Below are 22,346 nucleotides of genomic sequence, written 5' to 3' on the forward strand. Positions count from 1 at the left end.
CTTGTTCTGCGGATTTGGGTAAAAAGTTGGCAGGTAAATAGTTTGGTTAAGAGCCACACTGGATACCACCTTAGGCATAAAGGAAGGATTGGTTCTGAGGGACACCCTTTCCAGGTAAAATGTAATAAAAGGCTCCACAGCCACAAGAGCCTGTAGTTCTGAAACCCTTCTTGCTGAAGATTGCCAAAAGGAAAGCCGTTTTCCCAAGATAAAAATGTTATATCTGCAGTACCTTTTGGTTCAAAAGGAGGTAGGGTGAGTTTTTCCAGCACAAAATTGAGGTCCCATGCAGGAGTTTGTGATCATCTCGGAGGACTTAAATTTTTGGCTTCTCTAAGATACTGTTTTAGCGGAGGATGAGAAAAGATGGGAGGCTCTGTGTTGTAATGAGCAGAGATATGGATTTTTATTGAAGAAAAAGATAGGCCCTTGTCAAGCATCTCAGTCAAGTATTGTAAAATCTGAGGGATGTTTGGTTTTGCTGTGTCCGTTCTTTGTGCTTGGTTCCAAGCACAGAATCTCTTCCATTTATCAGCATAAGATTTTCTAGTACTAGGCCTTCTGGCTTCCAAAATGACATCCATCACAGATTTACTGAGAGGTGTTGTTTGAATAATTAAATTATCAACCATGCTGCAAGGTTCAGAGTTTGGAGCAGAGTGTGCAGAATTTGGATTGTTCTGCTGAGACAGTAGATGAGGTATTTGAGGCAAGTACCAAGGAGGGAGTTGAGACATATTCCTTAGAATTGGGTACTAGTGCTGGCGAGGCCAGTCCGGAGCAATTAGGATCATTTTTGGTTTTTCCTGTCTGACCTTTAGTAAGACCTTGGAGAGAAAAGGCAGAGGGTGAAAGGCATAGACCAATAGTTTTTTTCCAACTGAAGGATAGGGCATCCACTTTCCATGCTTGTCTGTGAAAAGTCCTTGTGCAGAATTTGTCCAGTTGATAATTTTGGCAAATAGATCTATGTCTGGGCTGCCCCATTTCTGTGTTACCATGTTGAAGATTTGTGGATCCAGTTTCCACTTGTGAGGGTCCATAAGATTTCTGCTTAGGTCGTCTGCCAGAGTATTTGGTTTTCCTGGCAGGAATTGAGCTTGAAGATGTACTTGGTAAGACAAGGCTGTGTTCCACAAAACCATGGCTCGTCTGCAAAGGAGGTAGGAATGTGTACCCCCCTGCTTGTTTATGTACCACATAACCGTGGTGTTGTCCTGGATGAAGTAAGTCCTTGAAGGCTGTCAGAGCATTCTGAACAGCTAGCATCTCTTTCTGGTTGATATGCAGATGCATTTGTTTTGGGTTCCATATGCCCTGAATGCATCTCCTCGCCAGGTGGGCCCCCCCCAAACATAGTCTGAAGAGTCTGTAGTTAGGGTTTGGGGGGCAGGGGGTAGAGTGAATGAATCTGCCCACCAAAGAAACTCTTGTTGTAGGTAGGGAATGAGGGGAATCACCGTTTCCAGACTGTGACAATGTTGACTCCATAAACGTTTTAGGTACCACTGAAGTTTCCTCATATGCAGTTTTGCATATGGAATTAGTAGAATGCAGGATGCCATGAACCCCAAAGCCTGCAGAATTTGTCTTGCAGATAACTGGGCTTTTGTTGCCATCTGTTTGAAGTAGGTTGTCAGTTGCCTTTGTCTGGCGTAAGGTAAGCCATCTGGGCAGTTGTATTCAAGAGGGTACCAGCTGTGATTTCTTTTCGTTTACTGTGTACCCTAGGCATGTTAGAAGCCTTTTTACAAACACCAGATGTTGAAGAATGTCCTTGTTTTCTGCTTGAATGAGACAGTCGTCCAGGTAAGGATAAATTTGTATGCTTCTTTGTCTGCAAAATGCAAATACTGGTGCCAGGCACTTTGTAAAAACCCTGGGCACAGTAGATAAGCCAAAAGGCAGTGCAGAGAATTGGTAATGCAAAAAACCTGCCTTGAAGCGGAGGTATCTTCTGCACGATTCCCTTATTGGGATATGCAGGTATGCCTCTGTCTAGAGTCACTAACCAAGCTTTCCTACCCAGCATAGGCAGTAGCTGTTGTAAAGTCAGCATTTTGAATTTTTGAATGTCCAGGAACGTGTTCAAAGTCGATAAGTAAAGTATTGGACGCCAGGCATGGTCTTTTCTGGGTACGAAGAACAGTCTTGAATAAAAACCTTGTCCTTTTTCCTGTTCTGGTACTGGCTGAATTGCCCCCATATCCATGAGGGACATAACTTGTTTCTGAGCCTCTGCCCATTGATTTTTTGGCAGATCTGGCCAACCGTTTGGAATTGGCAAAGTATGGAAATTAAATCTGTACCCCTGGGATACTATGTTTAATACCCATTTGTCCTGGGTAATTAACTGCCAATTTTGAGCATGAAGTGCTAATTTTCCCCCCAAGGGGGCTGCCAAAAGATAAGTGCTTGGTGAAGGTAGAGGGACGTCACTGAGACTGCTTACTGTAGGGATGTGCTTTGTTTCCTCCAGATTTGGAGGTGGAGGCACCCCATTGCTTTGACCTGTAAGAACCCTGCGATTGGTATCTAGAGCCTTTTGAGTGCCTGTATTTGCCTTGAGAGGCTCTGTTGGACACAGGAAAGGACCAATATTTTTAGTAGGCCAGTGCCTACTGAACCTGGGTGGCTGCACTTGTAAGAAATCTTTTACAGTTTGCATAGACTTAGCTTTGTCTTCCATTTTCTTTAAAACCTCTTCTGCCTCATTACCAAACAGAGTATCATGCTGTAAAGGGGCATCCAACAATTTAGCTTTAACATGATCACACAGATTTTGCTCCTTGAGCCAGGCATGCCTTCTAATCACAGATCCAGTAACTGCGGCCCTGCAAGAGGCCTCCAAGGAATCAAAATCACATTGCAAAGTATGCTTTCCAACATGTTCAGCTGCATGCAATAATTCCTGTAAATATTTATTTTCCACACAATCAGAAATCAACATCATTTTCTGTTTCAATAAGCCCATAATATGCGGTTGATATTTAAGCATATGAAACTGGCAGTTTAAGGCCCTAATTGCCAAGGTTGCAGACGTATAAACCTTCTTTCCCCATCTGTCCAGTGCCCTGGAATCTCTATCAGAGGGGGTAGGATTTTTGGCTGTAGAGGCCTTTGCACCTTTGGGACCCTGTGATATAGTCTCAGGGTCAGCAGCAGGATTTTTGAATAGAAATTTGTGGGAGTCAGGAACCCTGTAATATGTCTGGCTTACTAGGAGCTGGAGGTAGGGAATCAGGAGCCATGCTTGATTCCGAAAACACATCAACAATGTCTAATACAGGAGGTATAGCCAAAGGTCTATGCTGAGGAAGAAGGAAATCCCTAAGCCTCTTTTTTTGATTCAGAGAAATCCTGACTCTCCCAATGAAAATGTTCCCTTAGAGTACGCAAGGTTTCTCCAATCCTCAGGAGGAGATGCAGATGGGATGGGTTCTTCTGCATCTGAATCCTCACAGGGTGGTACAGAATATTCCTGATCAGAAGAGGAATCAGAAGAAATGGAAACCTGATCTGAAGGTTCATAATCAGTGTCTTGCCTAGGCCTCTTAGCAGGGGGGGTTGGGAACCCCTGATCAAGGTAATCAAGTCGTGAACCATTTTGATCATCTGTTTTTAGGCATAGGGGCCTGAGCACGTGGCTCATGCGTCGTTTTTTTAGACTTGGAAGATGTTTTTGATCTCGTTTTTGAAGCTGGCGACGGTTTTATATAAAAATGTAGGCCTGAAAACACCCTCAGAAGCCGGTGCCTGCTCAGCGGCTCCGGACCCATCCAAGGGAGAGACATCCGCGGGTTCAAGAATCTCGTTGCATACCGGACTCTGCATGGGTCTCAGTAGAGGCCTGCGACTCAAACGTAGCGGGTATCAGGGGCTGTGGAAGCGCCTCACCGAGTACTGGAGACTGGCTTAGGAGAAGCTTTGTCGGTTTTGGACCTCGACGGTCTGTCTCTTTTTCTTTGCGTTTGACCTCCGGTAGTCGGATTGCTAACAGATGACATTTCAGGGTAATTAAATCTAGATCCAAAATATTTTGAAGCAAAAATATACAGACGCTTAATAGTGCATTGGTTAAATCTAGCACAAAACAGACAGCAAGGCACGTTATGATCTGGGCCTAGGCAAGGAATACAGTACAAATGAAAATCCTTATCAGGTATTTGCTTCCCACAAGTAAAGCAATTATTAACTTTTACCGACATCAGTAAGGAGCAAGAAAAAGCTTCCCCAATGAGGTACATAGCTTTAGTTGAAGACTTCAGTTCTGAAACTCGAATGCAAAAATTTCAGGAGTCTGCCGACCAGCACTTGAGAACCGCTTCTGCTTCGGGCACCGCGCGGCAAGAAAGACTGAATAAAATGGCGTTGGCTGCATGTTTTATAGACCTGACGTCATGGAAGAAGAGACAGCAACCGACTCAGGACCCAAGAATTTGTTATTCAGGCCAACCGAGGGCAACCTGCCAGCAGATTACCCAAGTGTAATGACTGCAACTGTGAAACACGAAGAACATCTGCTTTGTACAGATGTGTGCGTTGAAACAGTATTTGTTAAGTGCTATGTTTAAAATGTATCCAGTGTGCCCTACTGGGACAGAACAGAACCATACATGCACTATATTAACCGTTTAAATGTACGTATTACTTTATAGGCTAAGCCACAAAGATGTTTCAATGCAGCTAGAGACACAGTCTGTACTAGGAAGCTTTCTGTATTTTCTTTATGGTGAACTAATTACTACTTTGGAAGCATGAAGGAATGTAATGGTTTTAATTACTTGAATATTTACTTGGTGACACTGTGTGGACCACTCCCAATAGCCTTGCGCTTGGTCAAACTACCATTTGTGTCAATATTATTATACAGTAAGATTGGACACCCTTTAAGGGCCTTAAGGTAGCTAGCAGGAGTGACTAGTGGCAGTGAAAACTACCTTATAGTCTGGGCAGAAGGGGCATAACTAGTAAACCTGTGCCAGCCTTTCCCAGGGGCGTGGGTGTATGTGTAAATCAAACCTCAAAGCGTGTGTGTGTGTCAGCTACTTGGACAGAGGGAGCTTGGGATCGTGACAGTCACTCATCTGAGATCTCAACAGCTGTGACAGTGGGCAGTCTTATTGGGGTTCTACAGAAAAAGGGAGAAACCAGCCCTGGACCGACTGTGGTCTCTGTATGCTCTTAAGGGAAATTGCACTCAATGCAGAGAGCTGCACCTGGAAATATTTTGTGTACCCGTTATCCTCCCAATGAACATCCCCCCACAGGTGCCAGGGGTGAGGATTAAGGCTCCTCGATTACCAGTCCAGTAATGGTTCATCACAGCTGTCATTTTGGTTTTCAAGTACTAAGAACTCTTCTGACTTCAGATTAGGAAAAATTATTCTATAACAGGACCCACAAAGTCAGAAGAGAGAAACTGGTGTTGGTGCATATGGACCACATAACAGCTACAGAGCTTCTAACAAAGTTCTACATACGTCATACCAGGACATCACACACAACTTATGGTAAGACGGCAATAAAAGAAAGTCATACAGAACAAAGGATCATTTGTTAAATAAAATCATAGTGGGGAACCGTTAAAAGGGGAAGAATTTAAGTACGGTCTGGACCGACTACAAAAGAGCATTTGATAATATCCCACAGTCATGGATAAGAGTGCTTAAAACTGTATAATATACGCCCTACATGGATAGATTACATTACAGTGACCATGAAACAGTGGCAGACCACTTTGCAATCAAGTCATAATAAAATATTCCAGGGATAAAAATCCAAAGGGGGATATTCCAGGGTGACTGTCACTGCTGCTATTCTGCCTTGCCCTTAATCCATTAAGCTGTCTATTCAACAGCTTAGGTCATAGCTATAATGTGGCTCCTAGAAAACAACAAAGTGCAAAGATTTATCTTTTTTTCTTTGTCGAGAGTTTGAAACTGTATAGCTCTTCAGATGAGGAACTGAAAGCACAACTGCAAGTTTTTTCAGATTATGCAAGAATGTCATTTGATCCTGATAAATGCGCAAAAGCAACCTTTAAAGCAGGTAAACTGCAGCACCAAGAAAACATCAGTTTGGGACAAGAATGTGATCATGAAGGAGTGTATAAATATGTGGGAACTGATTGACTGGCCCCAAAACATGCTGGATAGATAAGATAGGAAAATAAGAAGGATGCTTCATTCTCACCAAAATGATTTAAAAAAAAAAAAAAAAAAAATCAGTGCATACCAAGATTATGTATTCACTGTTCCAAAGGAGGAATGGATCTCCTTTTAATTGACTGTATGTACAGATCTGCAATCATGGGAATCCACACATCTGCTGACCTCACAGGACCCGAACACAGTGAAAGTTTAGAAACATGAGGAGAATAAATCTAAGAGGACTTCCCTGCTTAGGCTAGCTGAAGCATATTGGTGTCAAGCAGGAATGGAAATCAAACCACAAGTGGATAAAAGCAACTGACTATGCCAAAAAACAAAAGAAAGAATATAAAAAGTGAAGGAACAGATGAGAAGGCAAGAAATGTGGAAAATGCATAAAAATAGTTGCAAGTATAGAAAACATTTGGAAGAACCTCATGTTGATCAGGAACAAACACAAGAATAGTTAAGGAGAGGTGAATTCAAACCAAGAGATGAAAAATTAATATTGGCAGCAAAAGATAGTGGGCAATGTATACGTTGGTTTACAAAGTCCATTGAACGTATGGGAGAAACAAGAGAAATGTAGGTTTTGTAAAACAGAACAGGAAACAGCTGCACACCTTGTTGCTGGTTGCGGCCTACTAATGGCAGAAGGATTGTAATGTGGAGAGACTGTTGCACTGGGGACTGTGCAAACATTATGGGATTGAAGTGGCTGAAAGACACTAGAAACATAAGCCACGAAGCATCATAGAAAATGGTGAAGTCTACACCACATGAGATCATCCACTGACAACAGTTCAAATGTTAGAAGCTAGAAAACCAAATATAGTGGTCCAAGAAAAGACAAAAGTAGCATTGATCATTGAAAATTGCTATAACACCCATGCTCTGGCCCAGCAATCAAGGAGCCTCAATCCTCACCATTAACACTAGACAGGGCGTCTCATATACGAGGAAAGGATAACAAATACACAGTAAGGTGCAATTTCCCTTAAGAGCACACAGAGATCACAGTCAGTCCAGGGCTGGTCGCTCCCTTGCTCTCCAGGTCCCCAATAAGACTCCCCACTGGCACACCTATAGGGCCCAGATCTCAGACAGCTGGGCAAGCTAAAATCTCCAGCACCCTCTCTGTCTAACCAGTACTTCGTGTCCTTGCCCAAGTAGCCGACACACACACACACTTTGAAATAAGTTTATAGAACCACACAGACACTCCTGGTGATGACTGGCACAGGTTCTCCCACTGTGCCCCTTTTACCCAGACTATATGGTAATACCACTTGCCACCATCCAGCTAATATTTATCAGCTACTCAAAGGCCCTTATGAAAGGGTGTCCAATTATTACTGTGCAATATTATTATCCAATTGGTAGTATAACTAAACATTCAAAGCTTATTAGAGGGACTTGGTACAGGATCCCCAACACATGCAATGTACTCAGAGCTTAACGTTAAGGTTTTAAAATATTTAATAATAAAAAAACACAAGATAATATTTCTTATTGCACTGTGCTAGTCAAGAGTTCAGAGAAATCATTACAAAATTTAGTAGTACAGTTCTGACATCACAGAAAAAAAAAAAAAAACAGTCTAGAAACTAGTTTCTAGCTAAACAGGCAGAGTACCGATGAGCTGGATGGTCAAGACAAAAAATGCTTAACGCCTTCTGGTTCGCTCTGTTTAAATTGCTATCTTCAGTTCCGATTCCCATTACATCATTTTTTACACTTTCCTGGTGTTCCCGGCTAACAGATACTACATTATTGTTATCTTGCACCTGCAGGAAACTACAGCCATAAGAGACATTTCATGTGTAAACTCTAGTAATTATTCCTGAAGTTAAACAATAGGCAGGATGCTTCACTCCAGACTCTACTCCAAATTTTAACTTCAAAAGGGACAGATATGAAATAATTTTAACTTCAAAAGGACAGGCAAGAAATGCTTGACTTGGCTTTCTTTACAGCAGAGGGCAATGTTGCTACAATGTAAGGTCAACATTTCACAGCACTTTCTTTAATTTAAGAAAATAAGCCTGTATTACAACATTTCCTTTCAATTATGAAAACAAGTCTGTAGTTCAACATTCATATTTACAAATGAATTCTATCTGTCTAGGCTGGCAGCCTGCACAATCACCACATCCAGGGACTCGTGTCCTGTGTAGAGAGAGACACAAAGTCAAAAAATATCAGGACTTTCAAGCAGAAACTAGAGCAACGTGGAAGAAAGATACCCATATAGTTCCGATAGGAGTAGGAGCAACAGGTCTTATTTAAAAGTCTACAATCATATTTAGATAGGTTACCTTGGAGTCATTACGGGGCACACTGCAGGTGCTGCGAAGAGCACTTTTGGCTGACAGTGAAACCTGAACTTTAATCGTACTTTGACTTAGGAATGGGGTCCGATCCCATCACTGTATTAGAAGCCCAAAAGATTTGGAGAAATTAAACAAGAGACTTCATTTTTCATTATTAAATGGCCTCAATATACAGGGCCCTGGACTCTGGAACATAGACTAACTCAGGGGAGTCCAACATGCAGCCTGTCACACTCCCACATGTGGTCCACAGCACACCCCCTGCTCCAGTCCCAGACCCAGCCTGCCCTCCCATACACAGTAGGGCCAGCAGCAGAGCAACCTTACACGAAACCACAACTCATCGCACTCTCATCCTGTCAACATTTCAAGCCATTAGTCTGAATACATACATTCACCCACACGGTCTTGTCAGCATTCATACATGCATTCACTCACTCCGATCGTGCACACACAGTCTGTTCTGCATTCAGACATACACTCACTCTGATCGCTTACACAACAGTCTCTTCACTGCCGTCCCTATCCCAAACATACCTCTCACCTGTCCAGACTTAAATACTATAACTTCACTACCATGCTGCTTCATTCATAAAAGTCAATGAATAGTATCATTTGTTTTGTTTTAATATCAGAACCACAGTACCTATATACTGATAATGTGCAGTGCATTTTTTCTGGCTCCATTATTCTGCAGCATAGCTATCCGTCCTTGATTTTCCACTGGCGTGTTCTGCCTTATATTGTGGTCTGTCCTTCATAAAATGTGTAGTTTTTCTAATAAGTCATTAAGAGTTACAGTCAATCTTGTTTGGGGGTTTTGATTGAATTGCAGCAGGTTTTGGTTATTGTTTTGGGTAGCTGTCACGGAGTAATTTTATATAAAAATACTTTGAATACCTTCATCATGCTTTCAAAGAAAAGAACAGTTAACGAAAAACATTGTGTGGTGCAGGAAAAGTGAAAAACCTTGTACTTTTTGCTCAAGTGAATGGAAAACCAGCTTATTTGATTTGTGAGCATAACATAGCAGTTTCAAAGGAATATAACTCGCAGGCACTACACAAGTATTTACGCTTCAAAGTATGATGAATGTAGTGGAAAGACGTGTGAAAAGTTGAGTTACAACAGTCACTCAAAAAGCAGCAGTTACTGTTTAAATGTGTTTCTCAAGCTAATGATGTGGTTGTTCCAGCAAGTTCTACGACTGTAGAAGAAATAGCTGCATCACTGAAGCCTTTTTCTGAAGGGGACCTCATAAACAAATGTATGTTGGTGGCCAAGGAAGACATTTGCCCTGAAAAACGTTAAGCATTTGCAAACGTAAGCCTCTCAAGAAATACAGTTTGGTAGGTGCACTTGATAAATTTGGTGTAGACTGAACAAAAAATGAGTCTGGCTACAGATAGAGCACCTCAAATGGTTGGCAGAAAAGTTGACGTGGCAACAAAGTTAAAGGAAAAACTAGTAGCTATGAACTCAGACCATCAAATTCACAGTGTCCACTGCATAATTCATAGAGAAGTGCTTTGTAGTAAAACATTACAGATGGATCATGTTGTTGTTGTATCTTTCGGCTTTTCCCGGTTAGGGGTCGCAACAGCGGAACTCCGGTCCGCTAATGACTGGCAGTAGCTTTTTATGTACCGACTTGCCAGGCCTGACGCACAATCTTCAACGAAGGTACGCCCATTCACGCATGTCTCCACACAGAAAACGCTTTAGCTGAGAATCGAACAGGACAACGTCTTACTGTGAGGCGGCAACACTACCGCAGCAGCACCACCACCGCAGCTACCACAGATGGATCATGTCACGGATGTTAAAGACAGTGAACTTCATACATGCGCAAGGTCTGAACCACAGACAGTTCAACAACTTACTGGAGGAAATTCACACTCATGGTCTGCCATATCACATCGATGTTGGTTAAGCCAAGGAGTTGTGCTAAAGCACTTTTATGAATTAGGTGAAATACAAAGGTTTATGTGTGAAAAAGGAAGGGATGTGCAAGAAATTAAAGAAAATGAATGGGTTCAAGATCTAGCTTTCATGGTAGATATAGCAAAACACTTGTATTACCTGAATAAAAGGCTGCAAGTTCGCAATAAATTATAGACTGATTTACAGGACTCTATTCGTGTCTAGAGTTGCAACTTAAACTTTCCGACCGCCAACTACCAGCAAGTAATACCGCACACTTTCCAACTGTGTAGTCCCTGCAAGATGCACCTGAGTTTCAGGGTGATAACACTGAGAAGTACTGCACCAAGATTTCCAAGTATGTGAGTTCAGAGAAGATTTGCAGACTTTAAAAACCTTGAGAAAGATTTTTTTATTTTATTTTCCGCAACCCTTTCTCTGTTTGCGCTGACGAGGTACCAGAACAGTTTCAGTTGGAACTAATTGAGCTCCAATGTGATTTAGTTAAGTGTTGATACTGACACATTTTCAGTATGTTGGGCCAACATATCCCCAAATTAAATGTTTGGTCTCAAAGATACGTCAACGTTTGGCAGTATCTACGTCTGTGAACACCTCTTTTTTGTAATGAACATTAATAAGTCTCAACTCAGGTATCAAATTACTGATAGACATCAACTCAGCAATGAGGGTAGCCACTGCTCAATACTTGGTGCCAAACACTGATGCACTTGTGCAGGCCAAGAGGTGCAGTTTGTGGGAGCCGTAGTACCAGAAATTAAAGGTAAATAGCTTGATTTTGTTTGGCTAAATTGAACTACTACTCCTCCTCCTCCTACTACTACATTACTCCCCCTAGTAAGCGGAGTCGAACTGATAATTACCAGTTCCACGTACTGCATACTCTGATGAAATGTGGCCAGTTGGGGTAAAGGAATTTGACAACCCTAGACCGATATCAGTCTGGATTCACACAATGTTAGATGACAGATGCACAGTTTTTCCTTAGCAACAACCCTGGGGAAGAACATGTTATCACATTCAAATCATCCTTTTCCAACTATCTGTAAATAGTTAAAGACACCATGAGTTAATTTGTTTTTATTCCTAAAAACATTTTCAGGCAACTGCAAAACAAATGAAGTACAACAGATCAAGGCTCACGGGATCATTCTAACCTTACTACTGGAGGATCATCAAGCTTATCAGCTACACCTTTTCTTGTTAAGAGTATGTTATCAAGCTTAATCAGCTACACCAGGAGTATGTTATTCAACACCTGGCAAGATTGGATTTTGACACATCCGATGCATGCATTTACAGCCTCCTATCCATTTATTGAATTTACTTTTCTACGTGGATAGGCTATTACTTTCCAACAGGGAGCATGGAATCCAATGAGTTATATACCCATCATGCTGTAGAGGCTACATAATTAGTTCTACAAATATGAAGGATGCTTATAACACCATACACAGATCACCCCTCAGAATCTCTACAATGACAAATGCAGAGGGGAAGGGTTTTTGATATTTCAAATTAGTTAAGACACTGTAATCTAGAAATCTCCTTGGACAGAAACCCTTGGAGTCTTTCAAGCTGATCAAACCGCTCTGTGATGTACCTTCCAAAAGGGGCAGTGTAATCTCAAAGACAGATCTAATAAGGGAAGAGCATAATGGGACCAAGAATGCTTACTACAGCAGTAACCGTACTAATCAGCTAAGTAAGGTAGGACCTTCCTAATCACAACCAGCACATGGCGACCAAAAGAATTATGAACATCACAAATGTTCTCACACAAGCTTCCCGTTTTGCAGAGGATACAACAATGTAATAACAGAAAGAGGCAACATCATCTTCAAAAGGCAACTATACTGCATTTTTGTCTTTTAAAGATCAAGTAGTACACAAAGCAAATGGCAGAAGACATTCTCAACCACACTGTTCTGGTCCAGACCCAAAAAGTGTATACAAGAGTCTGAAGGACAGCAGACAACTGTACCCAATTTGCAGTCACCCAAAAACTTAGCTAGCCAGTACTCGGACATGTGCTTTCACTTACGTGAAGTAAATGCTGAACAGTGGTGGATCCAAGACATAGCCTTGTGTAATCCTAATTGAGTTACTTGCCTAGCTAGAGGGATACCCATACATTAACAATGTAGATTCCATCATGCAGTCAACTATCTCTCGAGCTGCAGTACAGATGGTTTTGTGGTAACTTGGTATGGTTCATCTATAATACCACAATAGGCATGGTTCATCTAGAATACCACAATAGGCAATATTGTCAAAAGCCCTGCTGAGGTCAAGGTTAAGCAGTATGGACTATCAGCATCTCATCCAGTGCTTCAGTGACCCTTTCAAAAAAAATAAATAAATAATAAATCAACTCGACTTAGTTAAGTACAACCTGAATTTTACAAATCCAAATTGTACTGGGTCCAGGATGTTTTGGGTTACCCACTTCACTGTCATCACCAAGGTAATGATGCCTTTCATAACTTTACAAAATTATACTTCTGAGGCAATAGTTTACAGTTTCAGAGGTCTGTCATGGGACCACCTTTGTGTAACAGTACCACAACAATCATTCTCCACATTCCAGAGACAGCCATAATACAAGTAGAGACTTAAAGAGGTTTAAGAAAGGTTTGGCTAAGAGGTGCTAGACATATACTAGAAGATGGTCAGAGATATCAGGTGGAAAATGATTTTGGGAGAGATGGTATAGTTGGTACTGGAAGAGCATTTGGCTGCATTGGGGACATGAAAAAAAGCACTGGATTTGTCTAATTATACAAGCAAAATGCTGGTATAAAAGTAGGATGCTGCTTTGCAAACAAGCTTAATATAAGTTGTCTAATGTGACTAAAGAATGTTTTGTGGGGTTTTTTCCAGGAGAGGACAGACTACACATCTTGAGTTCACTCCTGGCCCTACACTCCTTAATGGTGGGCTTGAAAATTTTAGGGTGAATGGGGTTGCTGATGGATAGCTCTATTAGAACACTTGAAGTTTCTTCTTTTTTGTTATTAAGCAGGTTTACGTGAAAATTCTACCATACGAGTTACGTCTGAATTTACCTTTAATTTTATGGCTCAAGGGAAGAGACTCCTTGATACTCACTCATGAATTCTATTAAAGTCTGAATGTATGCGACAGCATCAGGTTGTGGGTTATATGGTGGACTGTGCCATTTACAGTTTGCAAAAATGAGAAAGTTTGTTTTGGAGTAATTGTAGAATACTGTGGGGATTTTCTGTGGTTTCAAAGTATAGGCTGTTGGACTTTAAGGAGGTAGTGACATTAGGTGTAGAATAGGAATGGGATAAGTTGTAAAGGACAAATCAAGATAATTGAAGCCCTAGGGAGAGAAACAATCTGTTCAAGAGAATTAGCACTGATCAGAGACTATGTCACTGGTTGTACAAGTATGCTAGTTTGCAGTGGGTTTGATAAAGTCACCCATAAAAGTTTACTCTGACAAAAAGCTTTTTAATCTTGTATAACCAACATGCTCAAAGGAAGACAAAAGAAAGCTGTGGTTGATAAAATTACATTGTGGACAGTTGTATGTACCCGAGCAGGTTCTACTAAAGCACTGTGCATGATCAGTCATAAAACAATGAGTTCCCTAACAAACATGGCTACACCTCCAACCCACAACTCCCTATAGATATGGATGCACAAGTAAGGTCTCAGCCCTGGCAAGCATGGAGTGTTAACTTTGCACTGGAACAAAAACCCACTGCAATTGGTTACTTTTTCATACAACAGTCATAACTTCTACTTGCATGTCTTCTGCTCTGTTTCTTTAGAGTCAATATCATCCAAGTCCTATGCCCTTCTCCAGAAACATTCAACATTTTAACAAAGTTGCAGTCATCAGCAAATACCCCTTTTCTTTGTCTTAACATAGCTAGCAGCAACTGCTGTCTGTAATCACAATATTTTTTCATACATCTGCTTGCAAAAGTCTGAACATTTTAGCTTATCTAGAAATCTTCTGTAACTTATCCAAGTGCACTTCAACATTCTCAGCAGGAAGACAGCTTTGTAACGAATTACCAGCCCACTGCCTGTTAATAAATGGTAAGCTCTCAAGACACTCAGTTATACTACAGTAAACCATTATGTAAACTCCCAGCCACTACCTTGGTGACCACATTTCTTCTTTTTATACAAGCCTGTGCCGTGCTTATTTTTTTTTTATGAATCCAGTCACCCACCACCCTGGCCAAGGTTTCAGAAACATGTTCATTATTGGCAGGAGAGAACACACAGCTCTTAGCTCTGAATTACCAGACCAAAATATTTGTGGATGAGAAGGAAGGAAGGAATACTGGACACAAATGTCCCTTTTAAAGAGCAACCCCCAAGAGCACTGTCCAGTTAAGTGACTTGCTCTCAGTCACACAGTAAGCGAATAAAGGTGGAAGGAATCAAGCCATGAATCTGGGAAAAGGAAGCACTGCCACTAAGGGTGACTTAGCATTCCTAGTTCAGTCTTTACCTTTGTGTGTGCCCATGTCTATGGCAAAGTTCAGTTTAGTATCTGCCAGAAACCGCAGTGTTGTCTCATCTGTGGCAAGTCTTGTTACTACCATCAGCTGCTACTTGCCAATAGTTAACTCAGTGTCAGACCAAATACAATTCTCCTCATCTATTCAGAAATAGTGCTGGCTGTGATCCCGTACAGCACAACCTCAGGTTCTGTGTTTTTGCCTTCATGTATCACAAGTACTGATTTTGCCTCAAACTGTAAGTCTTCAGTAACACTTCTCATATCACTGGATGAGCAGTAACTTTTCATTCTCTTACAAGAGGCCAGGCAAATCACCTCCATTATTCATCTTGAGTTTCAATCCTGCCAATACTACAGTGATCAATATATACAAGTTTCCCCATCAAATTCATGAACTGATAGTCTTTCAGACTCCACTTTCTCTCACTTTTCAATAGTCCCTGCAACCTCCATTTTGCACTTGCACTATAAGCAACAGGTCATCCTGTACACTGCATTCACATTTTTTTAACCATTCTTCCACTTAACGCAAACACTCCTAGCCCATTTCTATTATTATTAAGTCAGCATGTCTACTTTTGCTTCACTGTCACATTCTTTCACACCAGAAAAGAAATGTTAGAAAACGTTTGGTATCGATACACTGCATTGCATCCGGCTGTAATTCGAATTGGTTTCTGACAACTAGTCCTTTGATGTATCTACTTCCAATTCTTGATATAAAATATTAAAACTTCTTTAATAGGTTCATAGGTGTGTACTAGGCTAACAACCACTGGGACATCCCAAATCGCTTACAAGTTTTGTTACTCTTGGTAATCTAATGCAGGGCCTTGGGAGATAAAACATTTACAAGCATAGGCCTGGGAGATTAATGAACATAGGGAGCTTGTAAATTATTCAGGACATAGGTATCAAATGAGAGATTAAATTTCCTGTTCTCAATATAACTGTCCAAGCTGTTCCTGAATTGGGTTAGGGAGAAAACTATTTCTCACAGATGGGAAGCCTGTTCCAGAGATGAGGTAGCCTCAGAGATACATACCGGTCTCATTCAGGTCCTATTTATATCACAGGTAAGGTCTCATTCAGGTCCTATTTATATCACAGGTAAGGTTTATAAAGTCTTTTGAACAGATAATTCTGGTGCTGTTTGCTTTGTAGATATGCAAGCAGTCCAGAGTGGAGTCTGACAATGCATTGTACGCTAGGCATAGCTCTCCCCTTTACAGCCTATAGAAGACAGAGTACACGGACAGAACCTTGAGGTGGTCTGCATAGGACATGGTATTTCTGCCCAGTATTCTTTCAGTGAGAAGCCTCTGTGAACATTCCAATTGTTGGATTTACCTAGTTAGGCATATACCAAAGCATGTATTGTATACTACCCAGTCTGTTATTTTTTTATCATCTGCCAAATGTACATCTTAGTACACATCACATCCTTGTCTATCCTGGCTGTATTCTACTGACACGGATTTACCACATAGTACAAAGTGCTTTCATAACTCATTTCCTAATGGAACCCGAAGTACTTGAAATGTCTTCCATTCAAATGTTTCTCTGAAATATCTACAAATTTTTTTTTTTTAGCTGGTGCTATCAAACTGACCAACAATGCATTACACTTAAATGTTTTTTACTGTATTTAACAAAACTGATACATCACCTGGAATTTAATCTACTACAGAATACAGGTCAAATCTCTCAACAACGGGCCAATTCACTGCAGTAGTACTGAAAGCATCAACATAACCTGTGTGTGTGTTTCACTGCATCTTTGCTTTGAGTTATTTAATGCATCAAAAATCCCTCCAAGTGCTTCTTAAAAATCATAACAGTTTTGCCCACAAAGTGGCTGTCATGGGGCCTGTCATGTTAAAGGGGTTTTACTTCACTGGTTTTATGTTTCCTAGAATCCAAAGGTTCCCTTTACATCAGTCTTGTTAGATCTAATAAGTAATAATGTTTTCCCATCCCACTGACATACAGGGACAGAAATTAATCACAGGCACCTTACCTGCTTAACAGGAGAGGATTGCAGTTTTCACCCAAATTATCCACTGCATGAGTTTCTATGTTTGTTTTAAGCTACTCAGAGCAGTTGTACACCTCCAACCAAACAAAGCAGCTCAACTGCAGGCTTTTCAAAGGATGTCAACTTGTAGTCCTGCAGGTACTGGCATAAAGTCCCACAAAAAATTCCTGTGGTATGAAAGCTTTTGCTGTAATCAAAGATTTTAACTTATGGCTCCATGAATTTGTTCAGCAATTCACCACTATCTACAGTAGGAAGATGATTCATATTAAATGTCGGATAATGTGCTTGCTTTTTCCTCAAAAGTAGATTTCAAATCTTTCTCTTCCCCAACAGCGCAGCACATTAACAAAAATGGGTACAATCTTTTGTTCTTTCATTTGTATTTGTGTTATAAGATTTTTTTTAACTAATGCACTTATACATTCATGAATTACGTTCCCACTTCTGTTGCATTGCAACAATTTCATCTGTTATATTGTAATACACTAATACTTGACTACATCTGTAATCACCGAATATGAACAATGAGTATATCACATTGCTATACATAAACTGAAAGTGAATACACAAAAAAAGTGATAAACTGCACGCACCAGAACTGCTCTGGTTCCACACTGCACACATTTTTTGTAGCAGCTACTGAGGGCTCCCTATGCAAGACTGTGGGCAGTGCCAGATGCAACAAACTACAGATTTCTCTGTGACTGCGGTATGTCATGCAGGCAGAAACATTTTTCTACCAACCATGCATGACGTTAAGGTTAAAAATAAGATAAAATATAGGTCAGACTTCCCTGCCCTTGGTTCCAAGGTAAGGAATGAAAGTTTTATAAAGTCCAGGCAGGTTTCTATTAACTGAAATCATACTGTAGAGAAACAAGAAACCTAAAGGTTGAATTAAACTCTACGCAAGAGTGGACTTTTCCTTTAATAAGGTTTTACAAATTCCTAGGAGGTGAAAAACAGCTGTTACTTGGTAGTGATCTATACGTGATCTATACTGGGGAGAAAGGATCCAGTCTCCCCATCTTCATATAAGCCCATTTCAATTAAGCTTCTATTACAACTGCCTTACAGACCTGATGGCAGATGGGTTAAAGAAACAGATGTCCAAATTAATTTGTCCATACCAGTGTAGTTTTACAGCTGGAAGGAGAAATGCAGACAACACTGCAATCTCTTGTTTTTAGTTCAACTCACCACTTATAACAGATCCATTAGTCCATACCAACATTAGAGATTCATAAAAAAGCTTCTGACAGAATGAATGAGGGGACTGCAATTCCCAGACTTATCAAATTTCCCCAAGTTATTTAGGACAGTCATCCACTCAAACTGAACTGGATGAGCAATCCAAGTTTTTTTTCTTTACACACGTGATATACATCAAAACAGCTCATCTGTTTACGGAGCTATTGGCATGAGTATTGCATAAAAACACTATCAGAAAAGGGGGTATAAATGGTTGAAATAAAACAGTTCTATGTGAATGGCCTATCTGTACATTTATCTTTCCCAGAAAATGATCCAAATGAACAGTTTGCACTGCTGAAAGATTTGGGGAAAATACTGGGATAAAAAAATCTACACGAGTAAGACAGTTTGTATACACTACAGCTATTCTGAAAGAATCCAAGGCAAATAAAGTAATCAATGCCAGTGTGCCCACCCCTTATGCTACAGAGGTACAAAGTGAAAACAGTGGTGGCTAATAAGCAATTATTACAGTGCAAGTGTTTAAAATGGTTATGGTCCATATGTCTACCACTTATTCCAACAGTTCACTCTACAAGTACACAATCCCCTCCAAGTCAAATACTTTCTGTATTTATACTCCTTGTACTGCAAAAAACTCCCCACTCATGTAATCCCGTGGTAGGAAGGAAAGCTCAGAAAGTCACTCTTCCAAGACAAACCACACACAGGATCAATAGAATCCAATGCAAGAGAAGTGCTGACAATTTAATCACTGCCCCCCCTCCCAAAAAAAAAAGTAGCCTCGCTAAACCAAATACTGCAAACCCTGTCCAGCAGTGCAAGGTGCCGCAACTTATCTAGGCCTCATAAGCTCATAAAGTACTGTGCAAATAGTATGCCCTGTTGTGCTGGAAAGAAAAGGCTCATCAGCAAGGATTTCTTGAATGAACCTGCCAAGCAAGAGAGGTTTTCTGCTGAATATGGTACAAACTGTGCTCCTCTGGGAAACTAGTGACAGCAGCTACTTTTTAGATGAAATTTATCCCAGTCCCAGTTGTGTCTACATCTCTGACTAGACATCAAATTATACATAAAAACAATTTTTGAAGATGCATCCTTTTAAGTAAACAAGCAGGTGAATCCTGAAAGTTTTACCACCAAAGTATGGCAACCCACATTACACCAACACAAGATGCGTGATCCTTTACAGAAGTACACGGAGCATTCTAACAGTCTACATACAAGCAGCCCTTTAACACTGTAGTTCAATTCAGGCATCAGACTAAATTCACAAACTCCAGCATCAAGTTTGCTACATCCTGCATCAAAACAAAAGATGTCATATTAACTAACTGTACTGTAGTCCACATACCAGTTTCTGATCCTGTGCAAAAATATGCAACGCCTTAAAATCTAAGGTACACAGTTCTCATACTGTAGAACACAAGAGCAAGTCCTAGCAGTCTGACAGCCCCCAACACCAGAGTATTCAATCCCAACAGTGCATAACATACAAAAGCAAATACTACTGCAACTTCATACAACAAACTTCAGTGCATTATACACAGCTAATGCTGGTAACCTAGTTACCCATCTTACTCTGCACTACAACCTCAACACACCCAGGTTCCATAAACATTCCAACAAATGGTACAGCCTCATCTCACCACTTAAGAGTAGCATTCTTCAACATTCTAAAGTGGTTTTACAACATCATGCATTATATGTGCTAGATACAACCCACAAGAATAGAAATGTCAAATTATATCTCACTTGGCATTATCAAAAACCTGCTATGCTACTGTACTCCTTACAGTGGCTGAAGGAAAGGGGACTGGCTATTACTATACCACCACTTTTTAATAAACCAGTATTAGATACCCTGCCAATAATCAATCTGCAGGAAAAAAAAAAATTAGTTCACCTTAGTTCTGACACTCGCACGCAAACGGTACTATTCTTCACTTCACAACACCCTGGGTTTAGTGATAAATGCCATTTGAAAAATTGTGCAGTCTATTACACAGCATGGCAAAATCTAATTTTCAGAAAATTCTACACAACACCTTACTTTGATATCCCAATACTGGCCAACTGTGCTTCTGTACTACAACAATGTATTTTACTGGAGTGTGTGTACATACATTCATACAACCAGAGGAGTGCACTGCAATGCTGGAATTATACTATATAGAAATTAGAGAAGAATCTACATGCAACACAAGCGGACACCTTTACCACGTTACTGCAACTCGTATCCAGCTGAAACATTATTTTGTGGCACCATTGCGTTTAAACCTGGAATAGTAGAAATCTTTACTGCTATGGAAATGCAGTCTTTAAGCAAAGCAAAGATTGTGATTTATATCCAATGGTTACAGCGATTCTGCCCAACACAAACAAAAACAAATAAAATAAAACACATTAAGGGAGCAAGTCTATATGCTAAGCATCTTCCTCACTTGTCATTTAATGTTTTTTTTTTTTTTTTTATTTAGAAATGTGATGCAAGAACAGCCCTGCGTGGTACTTTCCTTATCTCAACATCTGCGCTGCTTGTACAACCCACTTCCTGACAACTGACTTCACCAAAATAACAAATATTGTGATACTACTATTAAAAACACCAGTCAGTCCGGACTTTGGTCATTCGGACAGAGAAGAACCAAGCTGAAGATTTGCACAGTAGTAATACTGCACAGCTGCTGTCTACTTAAATCCGATAAAAACAGCTTATGCTGATGGGGTGTGACAGATCAAGTTGGAAAAGTGCTGAAGGGATGGGCACCTAATACCACCAAATCCCAATTCAGAACATTTATACATACTCATTACTATAGTAACAGTACACCAGGGAAACAACAATGCACTACCAGGGACTTCCATGCAAAGAATACTATACAGCACAGGGAGAGATGCTAAACGCATGCATACCAGTGTGGCCCATGTCACTGAATTTGTAATAAACCTACATCATCATCATTACTTTACTTGCTAAGTAAACCATAAGCGCAAGAATGCTTCTAAATAGTCAAACGGACCTGTATATGGCTGTGGTGAACAACTATTCCAGCCTGCTATGTTCTGGATCCACGTGAATGTGAAATGCTGTACAAATTGCACAATGTTCCAGGGCTCTTTTTCACAAATGGAATATCCCCTTAGGTAGTTCAATTCTAAACTATACCAGAGTTTATCTATTTGCCTGAGCTACCTAGGTAGGCGTCTAATCAGATTTGTGACCTCCACTTCAAGCAACTCAGCACTCCAAAAATGAATTTTCTTCATAAAGCTTGAGGAAGCAACTGCCAAAAAGAGAGAAGCTGGATAACAAACACTAGTGAGTGCTGTGGTAGGGGAAATATTTTTGGCAAGCAGAAGGGTTACCTTAAAAACACAGCACGACCATCTTCTATGACCAGCAGAATTAAGAGCATAAGCAAGTAGTGATTCATTACAAATCTTTGTAACAACTGGTTAAGCATAATTTCAATTTACATACTACACTGCCTTTTAAATGTAATCTGAAATCATATCTGAAGATTAATAAAAAAAAAATTACAACACTTTTATCATTAATCATAGTATCGCTGCACATATCACCGTTTTGTGACAGTAACGGAAAACGGATTTCAAAAAGGCAACACGGAGAAAATTACTATCAAGTATTTAACACACTCTCAATTGTACAGATTTTTTTGCAGAATTTTCAGATTTTTTATTCATATTTTTGGTCCGTTTTTCATAGAATTGTGGTTTTCTGGGAAATCATTGAGGAATGGAGTCAGAAAATAATGACAGTTGCACACTTTATACCTTCAGAAAATGTATGCCAATGCAAAACCTCTTATTCTATCAACTTTCTAAGTTTGTAGGAACAATATTTAAAAATTGATCTTTTTTGCCTTTGCCCCTACTCCCATTATTTCTGGCTTTGCCCAGATTTCTTACTCTTACAGGTTGAGAGATATGCAAGTAATGCATCACGCCTGTTAGGATGTAAGGGGCAGTGGGAAAACAATCCTTCACCCTAGGACCAGTCTTTATCCCATAACCATGCCCACAGTGAATAAAAAAAAATTATATATATATATATATATATATATATATATATATATATATATATATATATATAAACAAAAGGTTCTCTCTAAAACAGTGATTAAATG

At 40.2% G+C, this 22,346-nt stretch overlaps 1 protein-coding gene across 1 annotated transcript in view; it reads right to left on the reverse strand.

Moving 5' to 3' along the window:
- Window positions 1-22,346, reverse strand: part of RPRD1A (regulation of nuclear pre-mRNA domain containing 1A) — a 641,587-nt gene that overhangs the window by 614,412 nt on the left and 4,829 nt on the right. The window lies entirely within an intron of this gene.

Source organism: Protopterus annectens, chromosome 10.part0 (assembly GCF_019279795.1).
Source record: "Protopterus annectens isolate FY-2018-M chromosome 10.part0, PAN1.0, whole genome shotgun sequence".
NCBI classification, from domain to species: domain Eukaryota; kingdom Metazoa; phylum Chordata; order Ceratodontiformes; family Protopteridae; genus Protopterus; species Protopterus annectens.